We start from the raw sequence: 21,476 nt of genomic DNA, 5'->3' as shown, positions 1-21,476 counted from the left end.
CACCAAGACTGGGGGTGTATTGGACAGTGAGGAAGACTATCAGAGCTTGCAGCCGGATTTGGACCAGCTGGAAAAATGGCAGATAGAATTTGATGCAGACAAGTGCAAGGCGTTGCACTTCAGTAGGTCCAACCAGGTTAGCAAACAGTAGGCACTGAGGATTGCAGTAGATCTGTAGATGCAGTAAAGAGATCTGGGAACATAGGTCCATAATTCACTGAACATGGCATCACAGGTAGATAGGGTTGTAAAGAAAGTTTTTGGCACATTGGCCTTCATAAACCAAAGTATTGAGTGCAGGAGATAGGATGTAATGTTGAAGTTGTATAACACATTGGTCTTATTACATAAGTAGTTTGGAGTATTGTGTGCCATTTTGGTCATTTACCTACAGGAAAGATGTAAATAAGGTTGAAAGGGTACGGAGAAAATTTACAAGGATGTTGCCGGGGCTGGAGGACCTGAGGGATAATGAAAGATTGAATTTTCTCAGGTTTATTTCTTGGGGAGATTTGATAGAGGTGTACAAAATGATGTGGGGTATGGATAGGGTAAATGCATTCAGGCTTTTCCCACTGTGGTTGGGTGAATGGTATAAGGAGAACATGAGGGAAAACTTCTTCACTCAGAGGGTCGTGAGAGGGTGGAACGAGATGCCAGTGCAAGCAGTGCATGTGAGCTCAATTTCAACGTTTAAGAAAAGTCTGGATAGGTACACGAATAGAAGGGTAGGTAGGCAGGACTACGGTCCCGTTGCAGGTCAATGGGAGTAGGCAGTTTATATGGTTCAACATAAAATAGATGGGCTGAAGGGCCTGTTTCTGTGCTGTACTTTTCTATGACTCTATGATATCCAGAAGGACGTTGTAATCTGCCTCAATGACTATTTCCAGGAGCACTTACATTCATTGTGAAGAAGTGCTTTCAGAGGTTGGTGATGAAACATATCAAGTCCTGCCTGAGAAGTGACTTGGATCCACTCCAGCTTGCCTACTGTCACAACAGATCAACAGTAGATGCCATTTCACTGGCTCTTCACTCAACCCTAGAATGTCTGGACAGTGAAGATGCATACAACAGGATGCTCTTCATTGAGTACAATTCAGTATTCAATAGTATCCTCCCTTCACATTTAATCAATAAGCTTAAAGACCTTGGCCTCAATAACTCCTTCTGCATTGCAATTTCCTCACCTGCAGACCCCAGACAGTTCAGATTAGCAATAAATCTCTGCCACAATCTCCATCAGCACAGGGGCACCACAAGGCTATGCACTTAGCCCCCTGCTCTACTTCCTTTATACTAATGCCTGTGAGTCTAAACACAGTTATAATGCACAGCTCTGATCAAGTTTGAGTTTGGTTGGGTCAAAGATGGTGATGAAGCACCATATAGGAGGGAGATTGAAAATCTGGCTGAGTGGTGCCACAACAACAACCTCTTACTCAATGTCAGCCAGACCAAGGAGATGATTGTTGACTTCAGGAGGAGGAAACCGGAGGCCCATGATCCAGTCCTCATCGGGGGATCAGAGGAGGAGAGAGTCAGCAACTTTAAATTCCTCATTGTTATTATTTCAGAGGATCTGTCTTAAGTCCAACACTTAAGTGCCATGACAAAGAAAGCATGCCAGTGTCTCCACTTCCCGAGAAGTTTGCGAAGATTTGGCATGACATCTAAACTTTGACAAACTTTTATTGATGTGAGGTGGAGAGTATATTCACTGGTTGCATCACAGCAACTACAAAACGTAGTGGATATGCACAAAATGCTGGAGGAATTCAGCAGGCCAGGCAGCATCTATGGAAAAGAATAAATAGTTCATGTTTCAGGCTGATGTTTCATGTATTATATTGATGTCCAGCATCTGCAGATTTTCTCTTGATTGTGAAAAAGTAGCTATGTTATGTAGAACTAGATGTTAATATCCCTTATCCGCACTCCTGAGACATTCTGCCTAGACTCTGTGAGGTAGCCAAGTGAGTGGTGGCATCTTCTGGGTTATCAAGTGGGTGCCTCTTTCCTCAGTGTTTCGCTGATAGGCCCACAACACCTCCGGAGGGTTCAGCAGTGAATCCTGGCGTCCTGGGCTCACCCCCTAGATGCCATTCACTCACTTGGGGGCCCAGATGGAATCCTTCAACCAGAGCCACTGACTACCCTCTTCAGCAGCTCTGGAGGGGTCTTTGACTGCTTGTCGGTGTGTCTTCCCTCACACTCCCAACTCCCAGAGTAGTGGATATAGCCCAGTCCATCATGGGTGAAGCCGTCCCTACCATTGAGAACATTGACGTGGAGCACTGTCGCAGGAAAGCAGCATCCATCATCAAGGACCCTCACCATCTAGGCCATTTCTCTTCTGGCTACTGCCTTCAAGAAGAAGGTACAGGAGTCTCAGGACATGCATCACTAGATTCAGGAACAGTTATTTCCCCTCAACCATCAGGCTCTTGAATCAGACGGGATAACTTCACTCAACTTCAATCACTCCATCACTGAACTGCAATCTCTTTCACAGATTCTTCATCTTGATATGTACTGCTTGGTTATTTATTTATTATCTCCTTTTTTTCATATTTGCACAATTAGTGCACCCTATCTGATATTAGGCTTCTGAGTGCTCCTGATTTGAGTTTCTTCACATCGTTCTGAATGACTGGAGTTGCCATGGGGACAGTGTTTCCCAGGAATAAGAGGGAATATTACATTTCTACAGGAAGCTTGAGGACATCCTTGAATGTTTTATTCCTCCCCCCATCACGGAACTTGGAACAGTGTGCCCATTTTGAGAAACTCATGTTGAACAAAGAACAACATAGCTTGCCCAATACAACTGGAGTCTTAGAGCAAATGATGCTAGCCTGGCAGAGGATCTGTTGCACCAATGGGTTGTTTTGTAGAATAAGTACGATATAGATAACAATTGTTGATTACAACTGCTTGGGAATGTGGAGCAGAATGCACTCATTTTGTAGTGCTCAGCACTAGTAAATACCTTTTTATCATTAATCAAGTTGTACCTAATTTATTCATAAACTGGTTCTTTTATGTTAATAAATCAATGAGACACACTTAGCAAGATTGGTTGAAGTTGCTTTCATTGATTTGCCAATCAAGTTTCTTATAGGAAGAGGGCCGATGTTACAAGATATTGTACCTGATTTCTCTCCTCTTTGTCGTCTCTGATTGGAGTAACAGAGGCTGGTAAATAGTATTAACAATGTGACCAAATTCAGGCATCTTCAATAAGTTTTAAGTGAGTGCTAATTAGCAATCGAGCATGGAGAGTGGTGATACAGAAAATTAAATTGCACTGTGCTCGCAATAACAAGTAGAGTGATTTTTTAATCCCCTGTTGAACTTGCTTTATTTTGAAAAGGTCCTGGTCCATTAAATTTATGCATCAAGAAATTGCTTCAACAAATGTGGACAAGGCTACACACTGGAAGCACTGGATACAGTAGCAACCCCAAAAGATTTGCAGGTGAAGTGTTGATTGGGGCCTTGAATGGAGGAGAGGGAGGAGGTGAATGGGCAGGTTTTGAACTTCTTCTGCAAGGATAAGTGCCAGAAGGGAGATTAGTGGGGGGGACAAATGAACAAGGGAATCACAGAGGGAGAGATCCCTGTGAAAAGTGGAGAGTGGTGCGAGTGTAAAGATGTGTTGGCAGTAGGGTCCCATTGAAGATGGAGGAAGTTGTGGAAAATGATGAGGAGGCTCATGGGGTGGTAATTGAGGATGAGAGGAATTCTGTCTTTGTTAAGGTGGAGGGAAAACAGGATGAGGGTGTATGTTCAGAAAATGGAGGAAGTGTGGGTAGGGGGCAGCATCAATGGTGGTGGAATGGTAACTCTGTTCTTTGAAGGAGGACATCTCTGATGCCCCATAAAGGAGAGCCTCATCCTGGGAACAGATGCACCAAGTGCTGATCAACGGGATTAGTGCAGATAGATATCTGATGGTGAAGTACCCAACGATACACTTCTGCCCTTGCAGTGCATATGGACAAAGCTATGCAACGAGCCAAACACCTTCCTCAAAAATCACACAAGTCAGAGGCTCTTCAGGGATCTTAATGAGATCTTATTTCTGAAAATATACTGCTGTTTCAAGGGAAGGCATAAAGAGAGAATGGAGATGCTTGCCTTGTCGCCATGCACTTCAAAATGAATCCAAATTAACCCACGTAGGAAATGATATTAAAAAAACATACAGGAAGTAATAGTCTTACAAAATGAACTGCGCCCTCTAGAGGCCACAACAGTCAGCATGGACGGGATGGGTTGAAGGGTCGGCTTCTGTGTGAATCTGTGATTCTATTGCACTCTAAACTAGTGAAAGTAGGTGCATTGTGTATAATGACATCGCAACTATTGATCAAGTGATTTAATTAATTGCCTGCAAATTATTAACCTTTAGGAGCAGCTGTCTTCTCTGACAGCAATAAGCTGGATATTAGCAAAGCAAAATTATTGATTTCAACGGTTCCTTTGTGGAATGTTTTCTGGCCCACTACTGAGCTGTTGTGGATGATTTTCTCCGTGTGTTATAGAGTATTACACAGAGTAGACAACCGAGAGGCTGTCCGTTTGGCCAGCTGTATTTTACCAGTGTTACTCTTCTACACGAGCCTTTACCCAAGCTTATCCCTCATGTTTATCGAGCTTCCTCTTAAATGTATACATGCAATTTGCCTCAACTATTAGCTCACTGCAAGGGTTGTGCTGGTGCATCAGCAAATTGAGTTGTTGCTTGAAATAAGTTGTTATCCTTCCAGTAACAAAGCACTGATTACAGTGCAATCTGCTAAGTAGATACAAAAGGCCACCCTTTAGCCAGTCAAAACAGTTAATCACAAGGCAAGCTTTCAATAATTAACTAACATTTCATGTCACTTCCAAAATATTACTCATAAATCTTATAAAATAGTTTAAAATAACTAGAACCCATTCAATTTGATGGACATTTTATGGTAATGTCGGAGGAAGGCAAGACAAATACTTATTAATGAATAAGAGTGCGTGTGTGTGCACACATGCACGTACTTGTGAGTGTGCACACAAGTGAGCAATGGGCTAGAGATGATGGGTTCTGGTGGGAGCTGGAGAAAGGTGGGGATCAGGGATGAGATGCAGTGGGCTGGCTGCAGAGTGGAGTTCACTCGAAGAGGGCAATGTTCAAGCACCTCGCCCTATGGACCGTGGGTGATCAGTGAGGGAGGCAGAGCGCAAATAAGGTCTGATGTCCAACAGCGTAGAAGTCAGTACCTGAGGGATTGTATCAAGGTGTGCTTGTGCCGTCTTATCTCCAAGGTCAATTGGCTCCCATTTATCTCATACACAACCCCTGGAGTCAGACCTGCCTCTCTTAACATACCATGAGGTGGCTATTCATTCCAGAGTGTCACCCATCCATTCCTTTCAGTGGTACAAGGAAGAATTTCCACCTGATGTGGTGTGGTGAACTACATATACCTGTCTGGACAAGCCTCTCTGCTGACTGCTCCTGTGGCTCCTCCCACAGACCCCTGTATAAAGGCGATTGGAGGCACTGCTCCTCCCTCAGTCTCCAGGATGTTGTGTGGTGGTCTCTTGCTGCTAATCGTGGTCTCTTGCAGCTAATAAAAGCCTATCGTTCGCCTCCCATCTCTGAGAGTTATTGATGGTGCATCATGTGGCTGGAAAAACCAGATGTTTACACAGCACTTCGGCACTGGTTTCTCTGTAATCCTATCTTGTTTTTTCCCATGCTGATGAACAAAACACAGAACTGAACCGCTAACTGTTTCTCTCTTCATTCTTATGCCTGAACTGCTGAATATTTTCAGCTCCAACTAGTTTTATTTCACAAGCTAGTTCTCCTTTTGTTTTAAAATAATCTCTGCGTCTGCTGGGATAATGTCACAGCAGCAATCTGCATCCACCTAATGTAAGCACTCCACCATATCACTGCAGAGCTTGTTTCAAGATCAAGACCCAAACAGTGCTCACAATGGTGCAGGTGTCACATCACAACATGTTTACTACAGAGAAAATCAGTTCAGAATTGCTGACTGTACAGAATCAAAGGACGGGTGGAGGGAATCCGTGGATCAAAACCGCTGGAGGCAAGCAAAGGCAGAAGAAATGAAGGGGGAGAGATTCCCAACACCCAATTACTCTCTGAAAAGTACTTTCAAAATAATTTGCTTCCTTGGAAAATGAGATTGCTTGCTTCCTCAAGCTGGGTTACAGTCTGGTTGATACACTTTGATGTGACTTGAGCAATGAAACAAATCCACCGCTTGCTCACGGTATTATACAACAGAACCAGCAGCCTTCTCTGACTGCAGAGATCCAAAAAATGAAGCTACATTATTAAAATGGAAAGTTCTCTCTCTCTCCTTGAATATGAGGGGAGAAACAATAACAAAATTAGAAGATAGAAGATTAGAAGTACAAGATATTAAGTGGAATAGATAGAGTGGACAGCCAGCACCTCTTCCCCAGGGCACCACTGCTCAGCACAAGAGGACATGGCTTTAAGGTCAGGGGAGGGAAGTTCAAGGGGGATATTAGAGGAAGGTTTTTTTACTCAGAGAGTGGTTGGTGCGTGGAATGCACTGTCTGAGTCAGTGGTGGAGGCAGATACACTAGTGAAGTTTAAGAGACTGTTAGACAGATATATGGAGGAATTTAAGGTGGGGGGTTATATGGGTGGCAGGGTTTGAGGGTCAGCACAACATTGTGGGTCGAAGGGCCTGTATTGTGCTGTACTATTCTATGTTCTATGTTCTAAAATTAAGACGTTTAATACGGCTTATTCCAACTACAGGTCCTCAGGATGTCTCACTTGGCCGCTGCATCAATTTTTACAGTCAAAATGAAACAAAACATCAGTGATCAGTTCTGAAACTCCAGCTAACAGGACTGGAACCAGTCAAGATAGATACTGGATTTGAATATTAAAGAGACAGAATTCCATTTGATCTGCTTTATGACCAGGGGTTACCTAGGAGTAAAAAAAGCTTTTCTGATTCTATGACAGAGATTTTCTTATGCCACTTATCTCAGATAGAAAACTGCCTTGGGACCTTCACATTCCAGTCAGAGCTTTGACATAAAACTAATAGCAGGACTGGAACATGACTTTAGTTGGAGCAAAGAATAATATTCCCAGCAGAAAAATTGGTTAAATCCCTTTCATGTAACAAAACGGAAAATATTGTGCATACTCAGCATGTCAGGCAGCATCAGTGAAGAGTATTTTGTTTCTCTATCTCTCTGTGGATGCTGCTGGACTTGCTGATTTGCTGAGTTTGGCCATCACTTTCTGATATTACTGCTTGGGGCATCAGAACTCGGAGATCAATTCTGGCGCCGTCTGTAAGGAGATTGTATGTTTTCCCCGTGACCGCGTGGGTTTCCTCCGGGTGTTCCGGTTTTCTCCCACAGTCCGAAGATGTACCAGTTAGTAGGTTAATTGGTCAAGGTAAATTGTTCTGTGATTAGGCTAGTGTTAAAATAGGTGTGTTGTTGGGCGGCATGCCTTGCTGGCCCAGAAGGGCCTATTCCGAACTGTATCTCAAAAAAAAATTAATAATACTTTAGGTTTCCAGTATCTGCAGCTTATTGTTTTCCAATCCCTTTTGTTACAATCAATTCAGGTCTCAAATGTCAATTTACACCACACGCATTTAGCACTGGAGCAGTCAAAAGCCTTACAAATGTGCTTGTCTCATTGTATGCAAAACATATTAATAAGCCAAATGAGAAAGGCAGAAATAAGACAAGGATAATATTTCTCATAAACTTTGGAATTTCTGAGTGGAAAAATGGATGAAGGCTCTCCTCATTTATTTCTCATCAACCTAGAAACCATATGATATAATAAAAGGGTAACTTAGATAAATCCTGGCAACCAATCTCCACCATTTAGACTACACCAAATTCAGTCAGAGTACAAGGAAAGCCTTGATGTAGAAATCTCTGGGCAATAAAGGTCTAAAATCCCACCGCTTCGCTTAGCATGCTAGCCTTCTCCTCTCTGAAATTCATTTACCAATAGAAACAAACTGCACAGAATGTCCCTTTGACCCATCAACCTCACGGCAATCATGGAGCCTCTACAGTGTGCACATTAATTCCATTTGATTCTCCCCTCAATCGCATCAATACCCACCCCACCCCACCCTCCACCACCCCTTGCCATTTACCTATACTCTTTGGGCAACCTACAGGTGGGAGGAAAATGGAACACTCATTTTAAAAATGAATGCCAGTGCACATGTTCCCCAGGAATGAAGAAAGATGGCGCAGAGGACAGCAACATCTGACCTCTTAGCTGAATGCACTTGTAGTCCAATTGAAGAGGCCCATGGCTTTCTCCCAGTTTCATCGATCAACCACCAGGACCCTCCCAATCAATTTCCAGCTCTCCTCATCTCCCCCAGAATTCTCAATCAATTTCTTTCCTCTTTGCAACACCTCTCACCTTCCTCTCTTGGACGGTAGGCTTCATCTTCTCTCCCCGACTAAGGGTTTCCTCTCTCTCCTTGACTGAGCAACCTCTCCCTATTCCTTGCTCTGGCTCCGAGGTACAAGCTTCTTAAGGTCAGTAGTGCCCGTCTGTTTCCTGTTTGGACAGCTTCTTCAGCTGATTTATCCCTGGCCCGTGAATCATAGAGACATTGTTTTCAGTAACGTTAGCCTCATCTGTGAGACTCTGTCCTCAGGGACAGAGTAGTAAAAGACAGGGAAGATGAGTACTGACTAACGCCAGTTGACACAGTTTACCTATTCTTCAAGTAAGGCAAGATGGATTTCAGATGTACAACAAAGCTGGCTGACCTGCTGAATATATCCAGCATTTTTTTTTATTAAGACACAGTATTCTTTATTGAGGAGAAAACATACGACTGCTTGATGTTTTTATAGCCACATTAAAGAAACTCTGATATCTGGGGAAGATTGAATAAATAAGGTTTCTTTGAATACTATGAGAAAATTTTCAACCAGTCAGTCACCCCGTGTTATATAAACCCTAAATAATTTCAAATTTAATTCTACAAAACTGGTAATTTGCACACCTCTGAATAAAATGGCATTGGACCAACTCAGAGGAGAGCATTTTATGCAAATTTCTTGGTGCTTGAGGAAATTCAGGCTTCTATTTATTGGCAGGAGCTTCATTTTCCCTGGAACTGGTTTTTCACTGCAATACAAATGACATCAACAGTGGTGCAGCACACGGCACTTACCTGCAGTGAGATCTTTAACTACGGTGGTATCAGAAGCCGTTCCCTGGAGCTTGAATCCATTTGTACACAGTTCATGTGCAGGAGTTAGGCTCAAAGGTCATTTTACATAGATTACATGATGCTCACACATCATTTCTCCATCACCAAGTGACCATCAGGAAATTAAACCAGGCACACCTAAGCACATAACAGATTGTGACTTATATAGCTTGGCATCAGCAGCGTAGCTTGAGATCACAAGCTGTGCAGAGCATGTATCCATGGCTGTTGAGGGAAGCCACAATCATCATTGTTAAAACCTATAACCCACTCTGCCCTCCATCGTCTGCCTGCCAACCCCTTCCTCACCTGGATCGATCTCTCACCTGCTGACTCTCGATCCACTCCTTCCATTTACCTTTTCAGATTGGCTATCACTTTTCCCAGTCCAGGTGAAGGGTCCCGACATGAATGGTTTGCACATTTTCCTTCACAGTTGCTGCCTGACCTGCTGAGTGCCTCCAGCATTTTGTGTTGCTCCATATTCCGGCATCGGCAAACTCCCGTGTTTCCAAGTTCAGCATTTGGTGGGCTTCAGCATACATTTCAGATAAAGATCAGCTTTATTCGTCACAGGTACATTGAAAAATCAAAATACACAGTGAAATGCATCATTTGTGTCAATGGCCAATGTTGTGACGGTGAACGAAGTCACTGGAAAGACTCTGAAGCAGGTAGATAGAGAAGTCTTTGTTCAGCACAACAACTTGGCATTATACTGGAGACACCCTTGGAAGAAGAGGCTTCCTGACCAAATATTACATCACATTTTATATGTTAAAGAACAAAGGTAATATCAGGACAATTTCTATAGTTACTATGCATTTATAATATGTCCTTTGAGATGCACATAATTTCAAACACCTAGACCAACATACCCAAAGTGAGTGTTAATCACTGGGCTATATTCATGCATATGCAGACATCCCAGGTTAATGGTGTGATTCCTGATTTAGAATCAACTCCAGTTTGCTGCTCCAGAAAGACCACTGTTCTGAGCTGCATTTTAAATCCAATCTACAGTCTACATGCAGATTTGAAGACTGGTTGCTGTTGAAATTAATACTTGCTATATTGCATAACTCCAGAAAATGCACTGACAACCAACACAGAGCCTGCAAGTGTCACCACGCTTCCAGCACTAAAATAGCTCACTCTCAGCTTACTAACCCTAGCCTGTATGTCTTTGGAATGTGAGAGGAAATACATGGCGTGAACATACAAACTCCTTACACATCGTGTCAGGAATTGAATCCAGGTACTGTTATGCTACCATGCTGCCCAAAAGCTGGCGTGTGATACATTTAATCCTGAGATTATTAGAGACGAAGGAAAATGAACTACTTCTACAGGAGGATATTGTCAACACATCCTTTTCTAAAAGACCAGGGAATATACCAGGTTGAAAAGAACATTGGAAGGGATTGAAGTAATCCTTTAGGTTTAACAGAAGCCAACAGTTGGAATGCGAAGAAGTATCTCCTGTGGTTAAACAGCTGAAAGTGGTCATTAAAACTTTGGAAATTTTAGAAGTTGCTCCACATCAGAGAAATTGAAATCAATCACCACACGTAATGAGAAACAGAATCCATTTGACAACAACATTGCAAAGCTCTAGCTTTAGCTCTGGTAATATTATCAGAGAGGTGGTGCCCAAAAGTAAACTTTGTAAGCTGATTATCGCTAATGAGGCCTTTAGGGAATTCGACCAAAACCTGAAGAGTGCTTGGATAAGGAAGAAGACATATTGAAAATGAGACCTCTGAAAGAATCAAACTCTTTTTAGCTTTCAGAAATCATAGAAAATGTTTAATTTTCCTTTCTGATACCCCATCTAATCTCGTTTTTTAGAAGAACTAGCACTCATTCTGAATCGATTTCTCAGAAGGAAAGGGCCTTGTTTTGTGTCTGGAATGACATTTAGAGTAATTGAATCATAGAGCAATGCACATACAGCCCCTCTGGCACAATGAATCCGTGCTTTTACAATAACCACCCAGCTAGTCCCAATTTCCAGAGTATGTCCGTATCCCTCTAAACCCCACCCCTCCATGTACGTAAGCAAGGGCTTCTTAAATTATTTAAAATTGGGACACCACAGTAGCTATGATAGATGTCATTACAGCTCCGGGTGTTGGAGTTGAGAGTTAATTTCCGGTGCCGTTTGTAGGAATTCGGCATGTTCTTCCTACAGGCAAACGGGTTTCATCCGAGTACTCCGGTTTCCTCCTATTGTCCAAAGATGTACTGGTTAGTAGGTTACTAGGACTTTGTAAATTGTCCAGTGATTAGGCTCGGGTTAAAATGGAGAGTTGCCAGATGGCGCAGCTTGTTGGGCCAGAAAGGCCTGCCCTGCCTCTGTATTGTTTGTTTGTTATTTGTTTATTTGTTTATTTATTTAGCTAGCGAGCATACAGTGTAGAGTAGCTTCTTTTGGCGCTTCGAGCCACGCCACCCCAGCAACACCATAATGCTGATGAACCCTAACCCAATCATGGACAACTTACATTGACCAATTAGTCCACCCAGTACACCCTTGGGCGATGGGAGGAAACTGGACCACCTCGAGAGAACATGTTCAGAGACTCCTTACAGAATGGCGCTGGAATTGAACTGCTAACTCCGGAACACCCTGAGCTGTAATAGCATTGTACTAACCGCTACGCCACTGTGGCATCCATTTATAAATAACAACAAAAATAAATAAAATGCTACCATTTCACTTACCTCAACCAGTTCTTCCAGTGGCCTTTTCCATATATACTCCACCCTTTTCATGTAAAGGTTGCCCCTCATGTTCCTTTTAAATCTTTTCCCTCTCATCCTAAATCTACGCCCCTAGTTTTGAACTCCCTTACCCTGGGGAAAAGACTGTTAACCCCTACCATATCTATGCCTCTCAAAATTTCAAACATTTACATAGAACACAGAGCATAGAACAGTACAACACAGGAACAACCCCTTCGGCCCACAATGTTATGCAGAAATGATTAAATTAGCAATCTAATGGCCAACTAAACTAATCCCTTATGCCTACACAATGTCCATGTCCTTCCATTCTCCTTGTTCGTGTGCCTATTGGAAGTCGCTAATGCATCCACCCCCACCATCACTCCAGACTGCACAATCTCCGGTATATAAAAAGCATACTCCTCACATCTCCTTTAAAATTACCCCCTCTCGCCTTAAATTTGTGCCCTTTGGTATTAGACATTTCAATCCTGAGAAAAAGATACTGTCTACCATATCTATGCCTCTCATAATCTTATCAACCTGTATCAGATCTTCCATCAGCCTCCACCACTTCAGAGAAGACAATGCAAGTTCATCCAACCTCTCATCATAGCACATGCCTTCAAATCCAGGCAGCCTCCTGGCAAACCTCCGTTTGTACCCTCTTCAAAGCCTTGACATCCTTCCTGTGGGCAACCGGAACTGTATGTAATTGTCCAAACGCAGCCTAACTAGAGTTTTAAAAAGCTGCAACATAACTTCATGACTTTTAAACTCAGTGCCTCAGCTAATAAAGGCAAACATGCCATATGCCTTCTTAACTGCTCTATCACTTTCAAGGATGCACCCAAGATCCCTCTGCTCATCAACATTATTAAGGGTCTTGCCCTTAATATTGTACTGTCTCTTTACATTTGATCTAGCAAGATTCAATACCTCACATTTGACTGGATCAAATTCCACTTGCCATTTCTCCGTCCATATCTGCAACTGCAAGTTCATATCTGCAACAGTATAGTCCGTTGTATTCTTTGCCAGTCTTCTGTGCTATCCACTCCATCACTAATCATCGTATCATCTGCAACTTCCCCACTACTCATGTCAGGCTAATTGGCCTGTAGTTTCCTGGCTTATTCTTGCTACTCCTTGTAAACAATGTTACATCACCCTCATTCCAGGAATAAGGACCTGACCTAGCCAACCTCTCTCTATAACTCAGGCAATATCCACGAAAATCTCTTCTGCACTCTTTCTAGTTTAACTAGATCTTTCCTTTCACAAGGTGACAAAACTGTATATAGTACTCCAAACACAGCTTCATCTATGACTTATACAACTGCACAATGTCAAAGCTCCCATACCCAGTACCCTGACTAAGGAAGGCCAGCATGCTGAACACTTTTTTCACCACCCTGTCTATCTGTGACACGCACTTCAATGACTATTACTTGTGCTTCTAAGTCCCTCAGCACATTACACACCCCAGAGCCCTAGCATTCAGTTCAGAGTATATGTTCTATGCTGGTTTGACCTTCCAAAATGTATCACCTCACACATATTTGTATTAAAATCTATTTGCCATTCCTCAGTTCACTTCCCTAAGTAATGAAGATCACCTTGTAGTCTATGTAAACCTTCTTCACTATCAACAACACCACCTAATGTCATGACATCTGCAAGCATATTGATCAAGCCTTGTGCATTTACATCCAAATCAATAACAAGGTCCCAAAATTGACCTCTGGGACACACCACTAGCCCCTTGTCTCTATTCCAGGAACCTTTAACCACCACCATCTACTTCCTACCTTCAAGCATCACTCTCTGCTTCCTACCTCTGACCTCCATTCCAGGAAAGAACCTTTAACCACCACTATCTACTTCCTACCTCCAACCTCCACAGGAAGCAATCATCAACCAGCACCTTCTGCTTCCTACCTCAAACCTCCATTCCAGGAAAGAAACTTCAACCACCACTCTCTGCTTCCAACCTCCAACTTCCATTCCAGGAAGCAACTTTCAACCACTGCCTTCTGCTTCCAACCTCTGAGCCAAATTTGAATCCACATAATTAGCTCTTCCTGGATTCCATGAGACCCAACCCTCCAGGCCAGCCTACCTTGTAGGACACTGCCAACGGCCTTTCTAAACAGCAAATAGAAAATAAAATAAATCTTCCACTGCCTTACCGTCATCCACTCTTGCTTAATTCTTCAATAAAAGGTTTGTCAAGCATGACTTACAAAGCGTAACTAACAAAGCCATGCTGACTCAGAATCTGTTTATCCAAATGTTGGTAGAACTTGTCCTTCAGAATTCTCTCCAGTGACGTCCTCACTACTGATGTCAGGACAACCAGTCTGTAGTTCTCTGGTTTGTTTTTGCTACTCGTTGTAAACGATGTGACAACATTAGCCTCCTTCCAGTCTTCAGGGACTTCACCAGTGGGATTTATAAATGGAACTGAAGAATTGTCCTTGGGGAGATAGAACATGGAACATAGAAGACTACAACACAGTACAGGCTCTTTGGCCCATGATGTTGAGCTGATCTTTTAACTCTTTCCTCCTACATAACCCTCCAATTTTCTCAGCTACAGTACGTGCCTACCTCAGAGTTTCTAAAATGTCCCTAATGTATCTACTTGCATTACTATCCCCAGCAACACACCCCATGCCCCTACTATGTGTATAAAACCTACCCCTGACATCCCCTCTATACTTTCCTCCAAAAACCTTAAAGTTCCACACTGAGAAAGTCTCTGGCTGTCCACTCTATCCATACCTCTCATCAACTTATACACCTCTTCAAGACACCTCTCAGCCTCCTTTGCTCCAATCAGAAAGGCCTAGTTTTGCTCAACCTGTCCTTATGAGACATGCTCTCTAATCCTGGCAGCATCCTAGTAAATCTTCTCTGTATGCTCGCTAAAGCTTCCACATCTATCCCCTATATTGAGGCGACCAGAACGGAACATAATATTTGTGCGGGTATAATTTTAAGATGACTGGAGGAAAGTTTAGGGGAAATATCAGAGATAAGTTTTTTTACATAGAGTGATGAGTACAGAGAATGCAATCTTAGGGGTGATGGCAGAGGGATGATGGAAAAATGGACGCCTATGTGAGAGGGAAGAGTCAGATTGAAGTAAGGGTAAATTAAAGGGCTGAAGGGCCTGTTCTGTGCTATAATGTTCAATGTACTCTAAGTGTGGTCTAACTGGAGATTTTTCAGCTGCAATATTATCTTATGGCTCTTGACTGCTGAAGACCAACACACCACATGCCACACGATCATTTTGCCCTGCAACTTTTGACAGCTCTATGGACATCAACCTCTGTTCCTCCACACTGTTAAGAATCTTGCTGTATTCACTTTGTAACCTTCCAAAGTGAATCACTTCACACTTTTCTGGACTAAACTCCATCTATCACTTCTCAGCCCAGCTCTTCTTCCTACCAAAGTCCCGTTGCAACCTACGACAACCTTCTGCACCACCCACATCTCCACCAACCTTTATGTCATCTGTAATCTTATTAATCTCCCCTTCTTCTTCCTCATTTATAAAAAAAACATGAAGAACAGGGATCCCTGTGGAATACCACTGGTCACTCACCTCTAGACAGAGTAAGCTTCATCTACAACCACTCTCTGCCTTCTGTGGGCAAAACAATTCTGCATCCACTCAGCTAAGTTTCCCTGGATGTCATGCCTCCTGACTTTCTGAATAAGCCTACCATGGAAACCTTGTCAAATGCTTTACTAAAATTAATGTAAACCACATTTATTGCTCGGCCTTCATCAATCTGTTTTGTCATTTTCTCAAAGAATTCATCAGGCTTATAAGGCTCAGCCTGCCCTTCACAAAGCCATGTTGATTATCTCTAATCAGACTATGCTTCTCCGAATACTTGTAAATCTTGTCACTAAGGATGCTCTCTGATAGTTTTCCCACCACTTAAATGAGACTAACTGCTCTATAATTCCCTGGGTTATCCCTATTACTTTTCTTGAACAAAGAAATAACATGTGCACGTTGATGGGGTAGTTAAGAAGGCCTATGGGATGCTAAGCTTCATTAACAGGGAGATTGAGTTCAAGAGTAGAGAGGTCATGTTGCAGTTGTACAAATCTCTGGTGAGACCACACTTAGAGTATTGTGTTCAATTCTGGTCACCTTATTATAGGAAGGACGTGGAAGCTATGGAGAGTGTGCAGAGGAGATTTACCAGGATGTTGCCTGGTTTGGAGAACAAGTCATATGAAACAAGGTTAGCAGAGCTGGGACTTTTCTCTTTGGAGCGTAGAAGAATGAGAGAGGACTTGATAGAGGTCTACACGATTATGAGAGGCATAGATAGGGTGGATAGTCAGTACCTGTTTCCCAGGGCACCAATAGCAAACACCAGAGGGCATATGTAGAAAATTAAGGGAGGGAAGTTCAGGGGAGACATCAGGGGTAAGTTTTTTACACAGAGGGTTGTGAGTGCCTGGAATGACTTGCCAGGGATGGTGGTGGAGGCTAAAACATTAGGGGTATTTAAGAGCCTCTTGGACGGGCACATGGAAGAAAGAAAAATGGAGGGTTATGCGGTAGTGTGGGTTTAGTACTTTTTTTTAAGGATTATATGTGTCAGCACAACATGGAGGGCTGAAGGGCCTGTACTGTGCCGTAGTGTTCTATGGTTCTATGTGCCAGCCTTCAATCTTCTAATACTACTTCTGTGACTAGTGAGGAATCAAAGATCACAGCAATCTTTTCCTTTGCTTCCCTTAGTAACATGGGTATATCCTGTCAGGCCCTGGGGACATACCTGTCCTGATCTTTTTCCAAAGTTCAAGCACATCCCCTTTCTTAACATTGGCATGTTCAAGCATATCAGCCCATTTTACTCTGTCCTCACGTTCATTACACCCCTCTCACTGGTGAATACTGAAGCAAAGAATTCATTAAGGACCTCCCCTACCTCTTCCAACTCCAGGTACGTGTTTCCTCTTCTATCCTGTTTGAACTTACTCTCACTCGATGCATCCTCCTGTTCCTCACATATGTGTAGAATGCCTTGGCGTTTTCCTTAATCCTACTCACCAAAGCCTTCTCATGCCACTTCTACCTCTCCTAAGTCCATTCTATACTTCCTTCCTGGCTACCTTGTAACTCTCTAGTGCCCTGTATAATCCTTATTTTCTAAACCTTAAGTATGTTTCTTTTTCCCTCTTGACTAGATATTCCACATCTCTTCTTAAACATGGTTCTTTTATCCTATCTTCCTATCTTTGCCTCAATGGGACAAACCTATCCAGAACCCTATGCAAGTATTCCTGAAAAAACATCCATATTTCCATTGTGCATTTACCTGAGTATATCCATTCCCAATTTATACTCCCAAGTTCCTGCCTAATAGCATCATAATTAATTCTCCCTCCTCTACTTAAATATTTTCCCATTACTGTACGCTTCTATCAATATGGTAAGGTCAGGGAGTTGTGTTCACTATTACCCACCGAGAGGTCTATCACCTGACCAGCTTCATTGCCTAGTACCAGATCCAGTATGGCGGCTCCTCTAGTCAGTCTGTCTACATACTGTGTCAGGACATATGTTACAAACTCTGTCCCATCTACACCTTTTTTCACTAAGGATATGCCAATCAATATTAGGGAGTTGAAGCCACCCATGACAACAAACCTCTTTGCAATCACATCTTTGCAAGGTCTGTTTCCTGATGTGCTCCTTGGTTGCTCTTTGGGGGTCTATTGAGTACTGCCAATAGAATGATTGCTCCCTTTCTCTTACTGAGTTCCACCCACACTCACTCGGTAGACGATCCCTCCAAGATTACCTCCCTTTCTGCAGCTGTGATACAATCCCTGATTAGCAATGCCACAACCCTGCCTCTTTTAATTCTTTCCCAAAAACATATAAACTCAGGGACACCCAGCAGCCATTCCTGGCCTTGTGACAGACAAGTCTCCATAATGAACAGAAGGGCATAGCTCCATGAATAGATCCATGCTCTGTTCATCACCCTTGTTCTTGATTCTTCTCACAATAAAGTTGACATATTTCCATCTCAACTCATCCAGCTGACAGTAATTATGCCCCTTGCACTGCCTATCCATCCTCACGCACTGCATCTATCATTACACCAACTGCCCCATCGTCTGCCCTGTCACTCTGCTTCCTTCCCCTTGCTGTTTACCCCTCTCCAACAGATCTAGCAAACCTGCCTGCAAGGATATTGGTCCCCTCATGTTCAGTATAACCCATCTCTTTTGTACAGGTCAGACCTTCCCTAGAAGAGACCTCAGTGTTTCACAAATCTGGGACATTGCCTCCTGCGCAACCTTTACGGCCACACATTCATCCGACAAATTATCCTATTCTTACCCTCAATGGCACATGGTACAGACAGCACTCCAGAGGTTACCAGCCTTGAGGTCCTGCTTTTCAGCTTCCTTTCTTGATCCCTATATTCTCTCTTCAGTAGTTCATACCTTATCCTACATGTAGATACTTCATTGATCCCTAAGGAAATTACAGTGTCACAGTACCATTATAAGTGCACAGATATAAATATTAGGGAAGTAGAAAGAATAAAAATGTTACCACAAACAAACTAACAGGAGGGGGGATGGTCATAACATCCCTGGCTATAGGTTGACTCATTATAGAGCCTAATGGTTGAGGGTAAGTATGACCTCATATAGCGCTCTTTGGAGCAGGGCAGTTGTCTTAATCTATTAATAAAAGTTCTCCTCTGTCAAGGAGGCATGCAGAGAGTGAGAAACATTGTCCAGCATTGCCAGGATTTTCCATAGGGTCCTTTGTTCTACCACAGCATCCAGTGTGTCCGGTTTGACTCCTATAACAGAGCCAGCCTTTCTAATCAGTTTATTGAGACTGTTGGTATCACTCATGTTGATGCCATTGCCCCAGCACACCACACCACCACATAGAAGATTGTACTGGTAGAACATGTGAAGGAAAGGCCTGCATACTCCAAAGGACCTCAGTCTCCTCAGGAAGTAGAGGCGACTCTGGCCTTTCTTGTACACAACCTCTATGTTGGTGCTCCACTCAATTCTGTCATCCAGGTACTTGTAGGTCCTGACCACATCTTCATCTTCACTTCAATAGTAACAGAGAACGATGCAGGCTTAGTCTTCCTACAGTCCATCACCATCTCCTTTGTCTTACTGATGGCCGTTGGTACCAATGACTTCTTGCCACTTACACTGACCCTTAAGAATGCCATGGACACGATCTGAGATGTCCCTGATCCTGGCACCTGGGAGGCAACATACCATCTGAGAGTCTTCTTCACATCCACAAAACCTCCTGTCTGTTTTCCTGCCTACTGAATCCCTTATCACTACAGCTCTCTTCATTGAGCCCCCCCCCCCACTTTCCCAGTCACATAATTAGAATCCAAATGACTCCAACATATTCACAGGCAAATATACCTGAAATGATTGGCAGCAATGAGTGATACGCACTGTCAGGGTGTAATTGCTACCTCGGCCTGAGAAATGAGGCGATCAAACAGAGTGACATATTATTGTTGCTATAAATTTGTTGGACTGTCACTCCAAGCACTCCCAGATTTTAATATTGTTTGTAATTAAGGAAGAATCATTGCCTGGGTGAGCTTTAAGAACACATACAACTCACCGTGCCACAGGAGGCCAGTTCATTTTGGATGGGTTTTGTAAAAGGGCACCTCTACAAGAGTCAATGCCAGAAAATCAATGCTTGAGAAGTCTAGTTGCACATGGAAGCTATAGACAGGAAAGGGCCAATTACTTTGTCAGGGAGTATCATGATAAGAAGCTTTCTTGATGCATCTTTACCTCTCTATCTAATTATCTCCCTACAGCTATAGTTATCTGCTGGAACAGACCAAATAAGGAGAGAAACATCAGGACCAATAAAGTGAAAAAATGCCCGGCAAAATTCCTTTATGATCCTCTCAGGCAAACCAGAGGGATGTACTTACAGTTATATATTCATAATGAATCATTTATAATTGTACAGAATGTTAACATTTTAGGTCATCAACCTGAATTGTTAAATGAGTTATACACACAATGTGCTGGAGGAGTTCAGCAGGTCAAGCAGCATCTATGGATGGGAATAAACAGTTGATGTTTCAGGCCGAGACCCTTCATTAGCACTGGAAAGGAAGGGGGGAGGAAGAAGCCCAAGGTGGCTGGTGATAGGTGAAACTGGGAGATGGGGAGGGGCTGATGTAAAAGAGCTGGGAAGTTGATTGGTGGAAGAAATAAAGGGCTGGAGAATGACGAATCCGATAGATAGAAAGCCAGAGAAGAAAGGGAAGGGGGAGGGGCACCAGAGGGAGGTGATGGGTAGGCAAGAAGAGAAGATGTGAGAGGGAAACAAGAATGGGGAATGGTGAAGGAGATTGGGGGGGGGGGTGGAATTACCATAAGTTCGAGACTTCGATGTTGGAGGTTACGCAGACAGAATAGAATATGTTGCTCCTCTGCCCAATGGGTGGCCTCATCATGGAACAGAGGTAACCGTGGACTGACATGTCAGAATGGGAAGTAGAATTGAAATGGGTAGCCACTGGGAAATGCTGCATTTTGAGGAGGACAGAGGAAAGATGCTCGATGAAATGCTCCCCCAACATATGCCGGGTCTCAGCAATATACAGGAGGCCAGTTTGGCAGCACCGGGTACAGTAGATGACCCCAACAGACTTGCAAGTGAAGTGTCGCCTCACCTGAAAAGACTGTCTGGGGCCCTGAGTGGTAGTGAGGGAGGAGGTGTAGGGGCAGATGTGGCACTTGTTCCACTTGCAAGGATAAGTGCCAGCAGGGAGATCGGTGGGGTGGGATGAATGGACAAGGGAGCCATGTAAAGGGCAATCCCTGAGGAAAGCAGAAAGTGAGGGGGAGGGAAAGATGTGCTTGGTGGTGAGATCTCGTTGGAGATGGTAGAAGTTATGGAAAATTAAGGGCTGGACACGGAGGCTGGTGGGGTTGTAGGTGAGGATAAGAGGAATCCTATCCCTGGTGTGGCGGCTGGAGGATGGGGTGAGGGCAGGTGTGCGTGAAATGGAAGGGATGTGGGCGAGGGCAATGTTAATGGTGGAGGAAGGGAAGCCCCTTTTGTTGAAGGAAGACATCTCATTTGTTCTGGAATGAAAAGCCTCATCCTGAGAACAGATGCAGCAGAGATGGAGGAACTGAGAAAAGGGAATGCCATTGTTATAAGTGACAGATTGGGAAGAGGTATAGTCAAGAGGGCTGTGACAGTCAATGGGTTTATAAACTATACCAGTAGATAGATCGAGAAAGGGGAGAGAGGTGTCAAAAATGGTGAAGTAAATCTGAGGGCTGGCTGGAGGTTTGAGGCAAAGTTGATGAAATTGACGACCTTAGCACTGATGCATGAAGCAGCACCAATGCAGTCATCAATGTGGCATAGGAAGAGTT

The 21,476-nt window shown here is 43.3% G+C and overlaps 1 protein-coding gene across 10 annotated transcripts in view; it reads right to left on the bottom strand.

Moving 5' to 3' along the window:
* The window catches only part of syt12 (synaptotagmin XII), a 253,476-nt gene that overhangs the window by 108,881 nt on the left and 123,119 nt on the right, over positions 1-21,476 (bottom strand). The window contains exon 1 of one of the 10 annotated variants that reach the window (XM_073049221.1): positions 12,948-12,966. The exons of 8 other annotated variants lie outside the window; for them this stretch is intronic. The gene's annotated coding sequence lies outside the window, so the exon portion shown is untranslated. Of the gene's footprint in view, positions 1-12,005; positions 12,035-12,947; positions 12,967-21,476 lie in introns of those variants that run through there. One more of the 10 variants, XM_073049222.1, reaches the window with a different exon arrangement.

The sequence above is a fragment of the Hemitrygon akajei genome, chromosome 6, assembly GCF_048418815.1.
Source record: "Hemitrygon akajei chromosome 6, sHemAka1.3, whole genome shotgun sequence".
Lineage (NCBI taxonomy): Eukaryota > Metazoa > Chordata > Chondrichthyes > Myliobatiformes > Dasyatidae > Hemitrygon > Hemitrygon akajei.
The sequence above is the reverse complement of the archived record's forward strand: the minus strand, read 5'-3'. Positions and strand labels throughout refer to the sequence as shown.